The sequence below is a fragment of the Ctenocephalides felis genome, unplaced genomic scaffold (genome assembly GCF_003426905.1).
Source record: "Ctenocephalides felis isolate EL2017-DRISC unplaced genomic scaffold, ASM342690v1 CF-g0.4_SCAFFOLD_03572, whole genome shotgun sequence".
Taxonomy (NCBI): Eukaryota; Metazoa; Arthropoda; class Insecta; order Siphonaptera; family Pulicidae; genus Ctenocephalides; species Ctenocephalides felis.
This window is the reverse complement of record NW_020539726.1, coordinates 1626642-1643091: the sequence shown is the minus strand read 5'-3', so window position 1 is coordinate 1643091 and position 16450 is coordinate 1626642. Positions and strand designations below refer to the sequence as shown.

Sequence of the window (16450 nt, the reverse complement as noted above, 5' to 3'; positions counted from 1 at the left end):
AAATTACTTGCTGGCTGTGACTCATGTAAAAGATGTTCACTTTCGGGACTGCAGTTAAGCACTTTATCAACTTCAACTAACGGAATTGGTGGATTATATGGTTCATTTTGCATAATTATTAATTATGCCTTAATTAACAGTTTTTTAAATTATATATTCAATGAACAAAAATAAATGTACCCTTACGGGTACATTTATTTGATTATTATATAACACTTCACTATTAAATTCAATTTATATTTCACTTTGGATGATAACAATGTTTGTTTACACTAACGTGAGGCACAATATACCTGGCCGAAGGTTCAAAGCGAACTGAGGTCAACTGATAAGAAATAAATATTGAATATTTATTGATCCGATGCTACCTGTACGGCAGTTGGTTTCGAACTGATTCAGCAAATGAGAGAATTTCATGAATATTTGGAACGAACCAAAAAAGTAAACAACGACAGCAATGCAATTGTAAATACATCTGAAATGGACACAAGCGATATCATTCAACAAGACACCAGTGCCGATCAAGTCGGGGATGTACAACTTGCGTCATCCAATCAAGAACAGGGCTGGACAACAGTTATGCATAAAAAAAGGCATCAATTTGATAATATCAATGATACCAATATAGCTAAATTAGCTAAAAAATCAACTAGGAATGCAAAATTGAATGAAAACGATACAAATAATTCCACAAGTTCCGTCTATTGGCTCAACCCAACCCCTACTAAAAATTCTTTTGAGATTTTAAGTAGGGAAGAAACTGCGAACATACAAAATACTACTAATGTAATAAGACCACCACCAATTTTTATCCATGAAGTTTGCGATATCAAGCCCCTTACGCAACTGCTTGATACTGAAGCCAAAAATTTACATAAAATTAAAATAATAAATGCGACACAAGTGAAATTAACTTTAGAAAATGCAGAAACTTATAGCAAGATCTTAAAACTACTAAAAATCAGAAATACCCAAATGCATTCTTTCCAAAACCGAACTAAAAGGCCACTGAAAGTCGTTGTTAAAAACTTGCACCATAGCACAGATACGGAAATGTTAAAAACTGAAATTGAGAAACTAGGACATACGGTAATAAATATCTCAAATATAAAAAGTAGGTACACAAAATACCCGCTTAATATGTTTTCAATAGATTTAGAGCAGAAGCCAAACAATACAGACTTTTACAAAATTAATTTCCTCTACAATACCAGTGTTGAGATTGAGCCAAGACACTTTGCCCGTGAAATACTACAGTGTTCAAACTGTCAACGTCTAGGACATTCCAAAAACTATTGTTTTAGATTGCCTAGATGTGTAAAGTGTGCAGGAAATCATCTAACCAAAGATTGTTCCTGGGAAGATAAAATTAATAAAAATGTTAAATATGTTTTATGCACAGACGGAAATCATCCAGCCAATTACAAAGGATGCAGAGTCTACCAAGAGCAACTTGAAAGGAAATTTCCAATTCTTCGTCACAAAATTTCACAAAGGCAAGAAAATAATTTAGTGCAACCAGGAAAGAGCTTCGCTTACGCAACTCGCCAAGATACGAATACAAATCAAACTTCAACGGATAACGCCAATGTAACGAACAACAATACCAACAACAACAACAATAACAACGACATTTCAGAACTAAAACAAATGATCAAAACATTAACAGAACAAATAAGTATAATCCTCAATCTATTAACAACCATCCTTTCAAAAAATAAGTAATGGCTACATCACTGAAAATTTGTTTATGGAACGCCAATGGCTTGTATCAACACATACAAGAACTTAAATATTTTCTGTCACACAATTCAATCGATATGCTACTAATATCAGAAACTCATTTAAAAGAAAAATGTCATTTAAGAATACCTAACTTTACTATCTATAGCTCTGAACACCCAGATGGAACAGCACACGGTGGATCGGCAATAATAATAAGATCTAATATTCGTCATTATGAGCTAGAACCAATCTGTGAAAATTATTTGCAAGCAACATGTGTTAGTATTGACTTATCATTGTGCGCGGTCACTGTTTCAGCTCTCTACTGTCCTCCGAAGCATATTATTTCAAAAAATCAATTTTCAGACTTTTTCAGTAAATTGGGTAATAAATTTATAGCAAGAGGTGATTACAATGCCAAACACACTTCTTGGGGCTCGAGGTTAATTACGCCACGTGGTCGTGAACTTCTTAAATCAATCGACTCAAATAACTATAATTCTATTTCAACTGGGGAACCGACATATTGGCCAAGTGACTTGAGTAAACTACCAGACCTTCTAGACATTTTTGTAGTTAAACATATTAATGAAGATTTACTGAGAATTGAATCATGTCTGGATTTAACTTCTGATCACTCCCCAGTAATATTGAATTATTCAACAGTTTTAAAGTCTGGCTTAAGTGATCACCATCTAACAAATTATTTGACAAACTGGATTGCTTTTAGAAATATAATTGAAAGCAAAGTGAACTGTAACATTCCCCTCAAACATGAACATGATATCAACAATGCAATAAACAATTTAACAAATATATTTCAAGATGCGGCTAAAAATTCCACTCCCAAGTTCGCAGGCAATCAAAAATCATTGTGTCCTATAAATATTAAACAAAACATTGCAATTAAAAGAAAATTGCGTAAAGTTTGGCAATTAACCCGCTCACCGAAAGATAAAAAAAGGTATAATAAAGCTTGCAAAGACCTAAAGGCACTAATTTTTCAGCACAAAAATGAATCATTCCATAATTACTTGAACAATCTTACTCCAAATCAGGATACCAACTACTCATTATGGAAAGCTACTAGAAAAATCAAAAATCCAATAAGACAAATTCCACCTATAAGGAAATCAGATCAATCCTGGGCTAGAAACCCAATAGAGAAATCACAAATCTTTGCGGATCATCTATTTAATTCTTTTCATCCAGCTCCTCAAAATTGTACAGACGATGCTGAATATTTTATCCACAAGTATCTACAGAATGAACCTCGATACGAAGATTCAATTATAAAAATTTCATTATCAGAAGTAAAACATCAAATCAACAAAGCGAAAACTGGTAAATCTCCTGGCCATGACAAAGTATCAATGAAAATGCTAAAAGAATCGCCCGCCATTGTATTCAGATTCATTACCATCATCTTTAATGCAATACTGAGGATTCGCAAGTTTCCTACAGCATGGAAAATTGCAAAAATCGTACTAATACCGAAGCCTGGAAAAGACCAACACCTAGCACCATCATATCGACCTATCAGTTTATTGCCGATTATATCAAAAATTTTCGAAAAATTGCTTCTGAGTCGAATAAATGATCATATAATTTCCAATGATATAATTCCAAATTATCAATTTGGTTTTCGGGCAAAGCATTCGACCTTACAGCAAGTCCATCGAGTTGTTAACATCATCAACGCTGCCTTACACTGTAAGGAGTACTGTTCTGCAGTATTTCTTGACGTGTCTGAGACGTTTGACAAAGTCTGGCACAAAGGTCTCTTGTATAAAATTAAAATAAATCTACCTTATTCAACTTACTCACTACTACAATCATATCTTTGCGAACGAAAGTTTTATGTTGATATAAGTGGTACGCAGTCAGAATTAAGAGAAGTGAACGCGGGAGTCCCACAAGGAAGTGTCTTAGGCCCTATGCTGTTTTTACTATACACTGCTGATTTTCCTCAATTTACCAATACTAATCTGGCTTTATTCGCGGACGACACATGCATTATAACCCGAAATCAAAATCCTGTTACGGTTTCAACACAGCTGCAGTCACACCTTTATATAATTGAAAAATGGTTTACTTTATGGAGATTCACAATTAATAATTCAAAATCTGTTCACATTACGTTTACTCTTAGGAAAGATACATGCCCACCTGTCGCAATTTATAATGAACAAATTCCAAGCCAAGATCACGTAAGGTATTTGGGTATGTATCTGGACAAGAAATTGAACTGGAAAATCCACATTCAAAAAAAGCGTGAACATCTAGAACACCTTCGACGGTCGATGTATTGGCTCCTCAGTAGTAGATCAAAACTGTCGATGTACAATAAAATTTTATTATGCAAAGTTATTCTGAAACCAGGTTGGGTGTATGGCATCCATCTATGGGGTGCTGCTAAAGTCAGTAACTTACAAATAATGCAGCGTTTTCAAAACAAAATACTCAGACAAGCAATATCCGCGCCAAGGTATGTACCGACGTGGCTAATTCACCAAGACACGGATACACTGACAATTAGTGAAGAAATTAGAAAGAGTGCCCATAATTTCAAGACCAAAGTTGACCACCATCCAAACGAACTGATTGCAAGTCTCTACAATACCACACACAATATAAGATTAAAAAGAACACAATTAATAAATCTAACATATTAATCAGTAATAAGTTGTTCTACAATATTATTTAAAATAGGTGTGTGTTTTGTTTTGTTTTTTACTTTGTTTATAATTGTATGTTTATTTGAGTTTCTTTTTTTTTCTTTATTATACCAAAATTATAATATAATTTAGTACACTAATAAAAGGTGAACCACTGGGTTTTCCTTTTATAATTTAATGTTATTTGTCAAAATAATTACTCAATGTCTTTTTATTTAGACAGATTGTAATTTATAAGAAAATAAAAAAAAAATAAATAAAAAAAAAAATTTATCTCTTGTAAAATTGCCTTTTTAACTTGCTTTAATTTTTTATTTACTGCTTATTTTTAACTTCCCGTAGGGTAAGTTATAGTAATCGCAAAAAAATCGAAAATGAAAATTTTTATATATCTTTACGTTTCAGAGGTTTCTGAACATTTTGGCATACCTTAGAAAAAATGGATGTATGTGTGTGTGTGTGTGTATGTGTGTGTGTATGTGTGTGTGTATGTGTGTGTGTATGTGTGTGTGTATGTATGTACGTGTGTGTATGTATGTACGTGTGTGTATGTATGTGCGGATACAAATTTTCGTCGACGATTTCGGGAACACGGATAAACCGATTTGAATAATTCAAAAAACATTCGATTCGTATTGATAAGGAGACGTGCTGATTAGTTTTTGGCGAAGGCAGGTCTAGCCGTTCCAAAGATACGGGGCAAAAAGTGCCGAAAACGGTAACTCAGTTTTTAAGAGAACGGAGCGTCCGATTTGAATAATTCAAAAAACATTTTACTTGTATTGACAAGATGAAGAATTGATTAAATTTTCATGAAGGCAGGTCTAACGGTTTCGGAGATCAAATGAAAAAAGTAAAAAAAAATGCCATTTGGCGGCCAAAAATGATCATTAGACATATGCACATCAAATTATCAGATATTTTATAGAGATTTTAACAATAAGTATGAATTTGGTTTACAGTCCTATGGGTTCCGTACCAGTGTTTACGCGTTAGGCGGCGACGTGGCGCTTTACGCTCTTTGATAATTCGTCTTTATGCAGTTAAAGCAGTACGATTGCTTTGAAAAAAAGTTTAGATCTTTCAAAATATGTCACAATAAGGAAAATATTTTTTTTTTCAAAAAAAAAAAAAATAAAAAAAAATTTTTTTTCGAAAAAAAAATTTTTTTTCAAAAAAAAAGTAATTTTTTGTCCAATTTATAGTTTTTCAAAAATCTTATTTTTTCGAAGTAAAATTTTTTCAAAATTGTTAATCGTTTTTTAAAAAAAAAATAATTTTTGGTACGGGAAGTTCCAGCAATTTGCCTTAAGGCACGATGCCTTAATTGCCTTAAGACAGAATTCCACTTACAGCTAGTTTATTGTTTACACCTTTGTCAGGGTAAAGTTTTAGTTGATCTTTTTTACTACACGTACGTATAAGATATTATAGAGGTTATATGAAAATAAGTGTTGAAACTAACTTAAAAACAACAATACATCTTATAAAACAATTGAACATAATGTAACTAAACAACAGTGCCCACAAGCAAAAAATAACGAAAGAAAATTGTTTTGTTATAGGTTTTCTATTAAATACATGATAAAATTGAGATTGTAGTGCCGAAAAGGTAATGGAAATATAGTTTAGGAGCTTTGAAACGTAGAATATAAAAATAAGTCGGGTTTTCCTTCCTGACGATATGACTCCAGAACGCACGAACCGATTTCGACAATTTTGCGAAAGTCTCGGGCTCCGGAAGGTTTATAGCTAAGAAACTTAGTGGTACATAGCATCGTGCCTTAATGCAAATTTCTGGAACTTCACGCACCTTAAATAAAAATTCGAGTAATAAAAATAATCAACAATTGTTTTAAATAATTTCAAATAGGTTATCTACATATATATAAAAATAAGTCGGGTTTTCTTTCCTGACGATATAACTCCAGAACGCACAAACCGATTTCGACAATTTTGCATTCGTTCTAAAGGTCTCGGACTCCAAAGGTTTATAGCTAAGAAAATTAGTGGTACATAGCATCGTGCCTTAATGCAAATTGCTGGAATTTCACGTACCGTAATTACAAATTCGTGTAATGACATTAGTGAGAATTATCAGAATTAGGCTTGGTTAAGTCAACGAGCAATTCTTGGCGCAAAGAATAATGATGTACACGCACTGAATCAAAAATTGCTGGCGATTTGGTGACATACCAATGATTCCGACTGGTCTTCCGTTTGTCTTCAAACAATTGCAATTTCCAGTTCGCCTTGCGTTCGCAATAACAAGTCGCAAGGCCAATCGCTTAGTGTTTGCGGGATAAATTTCAAATAGATTATTCAGAAAATCATTGTTTTTCACATGGGCAGTTTTACGTTGCCTGTTCACGAATTGGAAAACCATCCGCTTTGTTTGTGTTAACGTCAGACCAAAAAACAAAAAATGTGGTTTACCAAAGAACACTTCAATGAAACGGATAATTTGCGGATTCACTTTCATTTACTTATTTTTAGGGAAGTTTAACTAAAAAACACTTCATTCTTGTAATCGAAATAAATTCATTACTGTTGTGTAATAAAATAAATTTTTCCTTTTCAAATATAAAACAAACAAAAAATTTCTTCATCTTTCTTACGAAACCACCTGGTGGCGAAACGAAATTCGTCGGGTTTGCTGGTAAAATAATAAAAATATTTATACCGATTGCGACAAATGAAGAACGAAATCTATTTCCATCGCATGCAATTTATATTGTAAACAAAAATCGATCATATCGCATAGGCCTATTTATACTAGTTAGGCTGCAGTATCTGAGATCGTCGCGGCGCACTCGCTGCATCCGTCACGGAGCGGTGCCTCGCGGCTTCGTTCGCATTCCGTGAATGTTTTGAAGCCTCTGGTCTCTGCGCAGTACAGGAACGTCTGTACCGTACGCGTCTCGCTGTTGAATCTATTCTGTTTTCTTCAGATACTACAAGTAGTGATGGGAAATTTAAACCGATCATAATAAATTCGACTTAAAATACTGCCTTTGAATAGATGAAAATTGTTTGGTGTAAAATTTTAGCACTTTAGCACTTGGCTTGCTTTGTCAAATTTACTTTGAGGTATTCAAAGGATTGAAAATTTTTGGAAACTTAGATATTTAATTTTGAATTAATGATTTCGCAGTATTTATAAATCTAAAGTTTGAAATATTTTTCAAATTTTTATTAGATTTAAATCTTTTTAAAATATTTAGATATACGATAATGTTTTTCGGCAAATATATTTTTATATATAATTATTTATTCGTATAACAAATTTTTAATGCATTACGCATGATAAAAAAATCTACTTATGCATTTTGTGTATATTAGTGTGAAGCAGTAACAGTTGGAAACAAATTGAATTTTTTGAAATTCTGAAAAATATTTCATAGCATTTCATATAAATCCAGAGAAAATCGTAAAAGTAAATTTTTGAGGTCCTTGTATGCTGTTGCAAAATTTAGAAAATAGAATGTAAAAAGATATACGTTTTGGTATGAAATCACACCACGTAATTTATAGCAAGAACTAAAACATAAAGTAAAAATAAACGCATATGAATGATATGCCTATATAACTTATTTATGAATTACCCGCCGAAACTTATTAATGACCATACTTCCATATCGGTACATGGATTGGTAAACCCAAATTAGTAAAATCTCTATAAAAAATCTAGATGTTTCGATATGCATTTACTAATTTAACACTTTGAAATGGCTGTTTATCCCTCATAGGCCTGCGAAGCAGTTTCTATTAAAATGCACTGGTCTGCGCATTAAAAATACTAATTGAATATTTCGAACTTTCCAAATTGGTACAGCCTATTTATTAACACATTCATCGCCAGGATATATTAAATATGAATTTTTTATGCTATAATTTCTAGAATGACACATTTTTTATGTCATACATATATGACTGACATTGCCATGTACAGAAATTTTTGTTTATAATAGGCCAAAATTTCAAAACATGGTGCAAATGTATCGTTTGCTAGCAAATTTTGAAAATTCAATCATTTTTATAATTGAACCAGTTTCCGTAGTACTTTAATGGTTTAGTTATGTTCATTAAGACCAAGAACTCTATCGTTATACCAAGTAAATTGTCTAATTTTAATTTTAACAAACGTCAAAAAAAATTACTCATTTTGTAAAACCTTGATAAATTTTCAAAATTAAACTACTTGTCGTAAGGCCGTAATATTTCAGTAAGTTCTATAAGACCATGATATACATGTATATCGCAAAAAAAAGTTCCATAAAAATTGGCTTAAATTTTTTTTCAACAGTTAATTATAAGAAAACGGCACCTAAAACTAATCAGTATCATTTTCAACTAATATCTTTCGAACAGCTTTTGATTTTTCAAAATCGATTCGGTAGTATGAGCTTAAATGTGGACGAAACGTTTACCACTTTTTTCCAAATGACAAAGAAACGGCTTGGCAGATCGTCGCACAAAACTGACAAACGATAGTTCTCATCGAGATACATCAAATGGCTTTTAAATTTCTGAAATCGGTTCAGGCGTTTCTGACAAAACGTCGATGAAAGTTCTAATTTTGACAAATGCCAAAAAAGCGATACCAATTTTTGCAAATTTTAAACGAGTTGTCGTAGGGCCATAATATTTTAGTACGATCTAGAAGACTATGGTATCTATCGTCAAAAAAATAATAATAAAAATCGTCGAAAAATAATCCACCAAGAACTCATCAGCACGATTCCCAACCAATATCTTTCGAACTTACCTTAGTCTAAGGTAACATTAGGAAATAATTTAAAAATGATTAGAACACCTTTCTGAGTGATGGTCCAGTTTGAATACGCAACGAGCTAAGTCCTGCAATTTCTTAAACTTTTGAATCGAATCTGTGAAACAAGTGGCTTCGTAATTTCATATACAATATTTTGCATCAGAACAAGTATCATCGACTTCATAGTTTTGACATCACTAAAGCCGCCCGTACTAGAGACCATCGGGCCTAGTACGAAACGAAGCCCTTTTCCCGCGCATAGTGGTACATCATCAAATACTACCGACGCACACAGGTATTCAAACATGCATCTGCGTATGTATACAAAATATTATATAAAGCACACATCAAAAAATAGTATGTATGTCGGGGGCCGACGCTCCCATAAAATGAGTATGCCCGCACTACTTGCGTCTCGCCCAGAAGGCAAACCAATGTTATCCATCCATCTCTTTCGCAGACATCGTTCTGTCTCGGTCTGAGCCCGACGACTCGTCGGGTATCGTGCCGTTTCTTCGCACTCGCTGCGCTTGCGCTTCTACCTACTCTGCTCATACAAAGCTGCGGTCTCATACCATTGCATTTCCCGCGGTTTGTTTGGCTTCGGTTCACTCAGTATACGCGTAAACTTTGTGCAGAGAGCTTGTTGCACATGTTTTTCTTTGCTCATTTTTATGTAAAAAACATATTTTTCATTAAACAGTGCACGTCGATGATTGAATGTCTGATTTTATAAACTTATGAATACAATCATTTAAGTGTCATTTGTTGCTGTGAGATAAAAGACTGTGTTTTGTATAAACTAAAGTGCATCTGAGTGTATTTGTGAACTGTTATGTTTATACGAGGCGTTTATACCATTGTTTGAGTTAAATTGTAAGTACAAACATACATCATGTTTATTAAGGTTTTACTTTTTGCTGTACCGAAATTTGATTCATGTGCTATTTATTAAATATGTTTCAAACACAATCATGTAAATCACAGTAACAATTTTATATTACTCGTACAACAAGCGACGACCAATAAAGTAATTTCATTATCTAGAACATTTTTACTACCCATTGTATTTTACAATCGTAGTACTCTCGGTTTGTTTACGTTCGTATGCGGGAGTACTACGAAAAGCAATCGATTGCGACCCTCTCTCATGAATGAGGAAACGTGCGAAGGTTTTGATAGTATAGAAGTTAAATTAAAATAAGAACAATCATTAATCGAGATATGAATGAACACAATATCATTTTATAGTCGTATATTTTATTATACTTTAATTCTGTAATTTTCCTGAATTTAAACTGGTATAGTTGAAAGTGGCATTTTGCCATAAACTTTCCGATGGATGTAATAATTGACTTAATGAACTGAAATTGAGATTTAGATATTTAGATAAAATTTTCAACTGTTTATTTCAAAAATAAATTTCGCCTACACTTAAATAAAAATATTGCGATTTCCAATTGATCTACAATGATATATATATATTAATTTAGTGCACAGTATGACTTAAAATTTTAGCTTGTTATTGCAAATTTTAATTAATTTATAAAACTCAGCCGATTTTCGTAGGACTGTTTATCGCCATGTTAAATTCCATTTTGACACTTTTGATTGTCATTTTTTTCAATTTTTTTTTTAAGATTTATCGCCAAAAAAGTTTCATAACTAGAGGGGTGGATGGAATCGTGCCTTAAGGCAAATTGCTGGAACTTCCCGTACCGTAACGAAATGTTCGAGGAATATTAAATGCTTTCGAATAGATTATTATAAATAAATACTGTAACATAGTTTAACATTTATAAGAATTATATAAACTGAATTGCAAAGTTGAAATTATTTGTTCAAAGTATATTAGAACTTTAGTCAGAATTAAAAATAAAATCTAAATTATTTTCGATATACAAAAAATTTAAAAAAAAATTTGAATTTTTTTTTTTTTCAAAATCAATTATTTTGTTAAAACAAGCAGAAAGTTATTTGAATCATCTGAATCGGACGCTTAGTTCTCTCAAAAACTGTCATTTTTGCACATTTTGCTCTGTATCTCCTAAACCGCTGGACCTGCCTTTGCCAAAAACTAATCACCCCTTCTGCCCGTCAATACGAATTGAATGTTTTTTGGATCATTCAAATCGGATGCTCCGATTTCTCAAAAACTCAATTTCTATTTTCTGCACTCTTTGCTCCATATCTCCGAAACTGGTGGACCTGCATTTGCCAAAAACTAATCAGCACATCTCCCTATCAATAGGAATCGAATGTTTTTTGAACCATTCAAATCGGTTGATCCGTGCGCCCGAAAACGTGGACGAAAAATTGTATCCATACATACATACACACTCACACACACACATCCATTTTTTCTGAGGTATGCCAAAATGTCCAGAAACCTTCAGAACGTCGAGAAATGTAAAAATTTTCAATTCCGATTTTCGGCCCATTACAATAACTTACCCTACGGGAAGTTAAAAATTGACAATTTTTTTTTAACATTTAATTACTAAGAAACAGATTGGCCGATCTTTACCAAATATTAATCAGTATCATTTCCAACCATGTTTTGAACGATTTTTGAAGTTTTTAAAATCAATTCTGAAACGCGGGCTAAAACGTGGACAAAAAATTTACACTTTTCTGATATTTACAAAGAAACGGCTTGCAAGATCGTCGTGCAAAACTACGAAACGATGTCCTTATTGGAGCAGCCCTTCCATTGACGAAATCTGTAACAAATCGACTCACATACACACACATACTTTTTTCAAATTTGGCCTCGTTCGATTCAGAATGACTTGAAACATCTAGAAAACATAAAATTAACAAATCGATTTTTTTAGAGAAAACAAATCTCTCCTTCGAGAAGTTAAAAAAGAACAATCATTAATCGAGCTTGCTTGATATGAATGAACAGAATAAATTCCAATTTATTTTTAGTATTATTAGATCACTGCAAATGTTATTTTTAAATGTTTGTTTACTATTTCTAAAAATAGACTTATATTTTTCCTGAACATAAATTAGTAAAAATCTTCTCGACGTGTTATTATTGTAAATAAATAACAGCATAAATATGATCTGGTAATTCCGATGGCCTTAACAAAAATTGGAAAACGTTTGGGACTTTTTTCATAACCATAAAAAAATAATAATTTATTGTGTGCAACATAGTTATGCATTGTTTTTTGAAATGTATTATGTAAACACATTTAAATATTTGTTTACTTCCACTGTCAATACTAATAGATAGTGAATGATAAGATAATTACCACACATTTTATAAACAATGATATTACAGTATGTGCGTGTATTTATCAATGATAGAAAAACCAAACACAATTTATGCTTATTATTATTTATTGTTATTTGTGTCATTCATGCATTAGAGAACTTTGTACCAGTCAAGGAAACAGTACTACGCCTTCCTATCTGTGAACCACTTGTGATAAGGGCATCCATATAAGGTTTATTCATATTCACATAAAAACAAATTGATATTATCTTTATCTATTACTGCGTAACACGCACAATATTGCGTGACAAAAGTAATTCGGAGTTTTATGTTGCGGGTTAATAGAAGCATTTTATATGTCGGTTGTTTATAATCATATAACAAAAATTAGTTCAAATTATACAAGGGCCGTCTTGAGTATTTTATAGGCATTTAAGAAAAATTAATTCAATTTATGCAAGGGTCGTCTTGAGTATCCACGATGGGCGTTTCAGTTCAGACTAAAAGTTTTTCTACTTGTTAGCACACATATATTTTGTACAATTTGAGAAATCACTTCACCTAGTTCACTTCAGTTTTAACTAGTGGTTCATGATATTGTGTCAATGTGGCATTCGAGGAATGAAAATAATGGAAAATCAACAGAAATTGATCATTGTTATAGTTATAGTAATGGGTCGAAAATCGAAAATATTTTTTTTTGAATTTCTCGACGTTTTGAAGGTTTCTGAACATTTTGGCATACCTCAGCAAAAATGGATGTGTGTGTGTGTTTTGTGTGTCCGCATTTTTTCATAAAATGCACGTTTTTGGCCGCACGAATCAACCGATTTGAATGGTTCAAAAAACATTCGATTCCTATCGATAGGGAGAAGAGCTGATTAATTTTTGGCAAAGGCAGGTCCAGCCGTTTCGGGGATACGGAGCAAAGAGTGCAGAAAATAGAAATCGAGTTTTTGAGAGAACGGAGCATCCGATTTGAATGATCTAAAAAACATTCAATTAGTAATGATGGGGAGAAGTGTTTATTAGTTTTTGGCAAAGGCAGGCCCAGCTATTTCGAAGATACAGAGCTAAATATACAAAAAATGGCAGTTTTTGAGAGAAATAAGCATCCGATTTGAATAAAAAAACTTTGTGCTTGTGTTAACAGAACAAAATATTTGGCTTTTGGAAAAAAATATTATTTAATTTTTTTTTGTATATCGAACATAATTCAGATTTCAATTTAAATTCTGGCTAAAGCTTTAAAACTCACTCATATACTTTAAATAAATATTTTTGACTTCGTGATTCAGTTTATATAATTCTTATAAATAATAGACAATATTACAGTATTTATTTATAATAATCTATTTGAAAACATTTAATATTCCTCGAACATTTTGTTACGGTACGGGAAGTTTCAGCCTTAAGGCACGATGCTATACACTACTAGTTTTTAAATAGATTAATATAAATACTGTAAATTTTGTAAATCAAAATTACATGTAATTTTGCTACAATTTACAACCTATATATATCATAAAATATAACACCAACAAATAAAATAAGAACTAAAGAAAAAAGATGTTAGTTGTCTTTATTTGTGCAGAAATGATTATTTTTTATGTCACAATAAATAACCGTGTTACATGACATGATAAAATGGAATATACTTTTAACTCATGGCTAAACATATGTTTTTGCTTTTCATCTAATAATGCATGAATTAACTAGATTCGAAGAAGTACTAGTTAATTTTTTTTTAAGATTAATTATTTTAATCGTTTACAGCGCTAATTGCTCTAGATTATTCTTAAATGTATTAAGATATTTTTAGTCGTTGAAGTATATTTTTCATTTTTGAATCAAAATTTCAGTGCCTACCGCATATGAGTAGTAACTCCCGGACTGACGACGATTTGTGTTTTGTACTATACTCGTGTGTTGTTTCTCATTATATTTGTTTTGACCTCTTAATACTCATGTGTATACCGCATGCAATTCATAGATATTATGCGCAGTACGCAATGTACATGAACATTTCAAGGTACTGACACAGATTTCCTATTTTAGATCAGAATTTACTCAAAAAAATATGTCATATTGTCTTATCAGGCTAAGCGAGTTTTTATAACCATCTTAATTTTGCAGCTCCAAACTGTTTTTGACGCTCACTTTTCTATCGTTCTGTCTTTCCTCAACCTTCCTTTTTCCTATAAACTAAGAGGTGATTATTTTTGAAACCTTGACTTGTATAACATAAGCCAAAGATACTATATTTAAAGGTCTGCCAAAGACTGAGCTAGATCAGAGCTTTTCTAAAATTTAAGGAAACTTGATTTCCAAAAATCAGTGCCTTGAGTTACTTATTCAAGTACACCTTTTCTAACTATATTATATCTATATTTTTAAAATTTACTACTTAAAACTGTTCCAATTTAACATGACCTATGACTTTGTGTGCTTTCAAAATCCATATAATTATTTTTGCATAAACTTCTGTTTTTAAAAACGATAAATTTGTTTTATAATTTTCGCATAATTTTTTTTTTTCTTCATGAAAACATGTACAAACTATCTTGAAGATATAAATACATAAACTCACAATGAATTTTTAATTGGTAAAAATAAAATAAATAATTAATGTAATAGTATTTCAATAGTAATAGTATATAACAAACAAACGTCTATCTTCTACATATATCAAAATAAGTCGGATTTTCCTTACTGACGATATAACTCCAGAACGCACGAACCGATATCGACAATTTTGCATTCGTTGGAAAGGTCTCGGGCTCCGCAAGGTTTATAGCTAAGAAAGTTGTGCATGGCATCGTGCCTTAATGCAAGCTGCTGGAACTTCACGCAACGTAATTAAAAATTCGAGTAATTACATTAGTGAGAATTATCAGAATTATCTTTGTTTGTGTTAACGTCAGACCAAAAAACAAAAAATGTGGTTTACCAAAGAGCACTTCAATGAAACGGATAATTTGTGGATTCACTTTCATTTACTTAGAGAAGTTCAACTAAAAAATACTTCATTTTTGTAATCGAAATAAATTCATTACTCTTGTATAATAAAATCAAATTTTTCCTTTTCAAATATAAAACAAACAAAAAATTTCTTCATCTTTCTCACGAAACCATCTGGTGGCGAAACGGAGTTCGTCGGTTTTGCTAGTTTTTATATAAATTATCATTTCCCATGAATGCATTTTTAGCAGAAATTGATTTAACACTTTAGCGAAGAAGCTATATGTATATGTATATGTAAGTGTATATTCAATGGATTTCGGGAATCCCGATTTGGAAAGATTATGTCCCTTGTGGAAAAACACAAAGATAACAAACCATTACGCATTGTTATTCACTTCGATGTCATCACATCCAGGAATGGTCTATTAGAGCTATTAGAATTATTAGAACGATTTATCTTTTAACCATAGATAAAAAATGTATAAGATTTTTTTTGCCAATCAAAACTTAATTAAAGTATATAAGAATATGAATAGTAAAATTCGAAAATATGCTAGTCATATCTTTTTGCTATTAATTTGTAATTTAAATGACACAACTTCAAAATTTAAATTCAGGCTAATGATAGGCTATTTGAATATTAAACAAGTTCTGAGTAACTGGATCCTCAAAATTCAATTCCTACCTTTATTTTAGTTAAGCTAAGTTCAATTTAAACAAGTGCCAACATACATAACAATGCATATATAATTAACACTAAAGGATTTTTACAAAAGTACAAACAATTGATTTTTTTCTATTGCTATTAATATTCTGAATTTATTTAGCCGATTCAGGGTTAAATGCTATATAATAAAATGTTTCTCTAATTTGTACTATTATTTATTATTGATACAGAATTTACTTCTTTATGCACTATTATTTTTGAACTTGATATTATAAGTTTCAACCTAAAATTTCTAACGAATATTCCACTTGCGCAATTCTAAAATCTCTTATATGTCCGTTCTTGAAATAAAAAAATCGTCTCTATTGATGCGTTTTTTTCTTGAATATGTCAATGTTTTCTCAATTTATGTT

At 31.6% G+C, this 16450-nt stretch overlaps 1 protein-coding gene across 1 annotated transcript in view; it reads left to right on the top strand.

Moving 5' to 3' along the window:
* The first annotated feature begins 9806 nt into the window (after positions 1-9806).
* The window catches only part of LOC113387829 (3-phosphoinositide-dependent protein kinase 1-like), an 82118-nt gene continuing 75474 nt past the window's right edge, over positions 9807-16450 (top strand). Inside the window, exon 1 of the mRNA XM_026625206.1 lies at positions 9807-10053. The gene's annotated coding sequence lies outside the window, so the exon portion shown is untranslated. The remainder of the gene's footprint in view (positions 10054-16450) is intronic.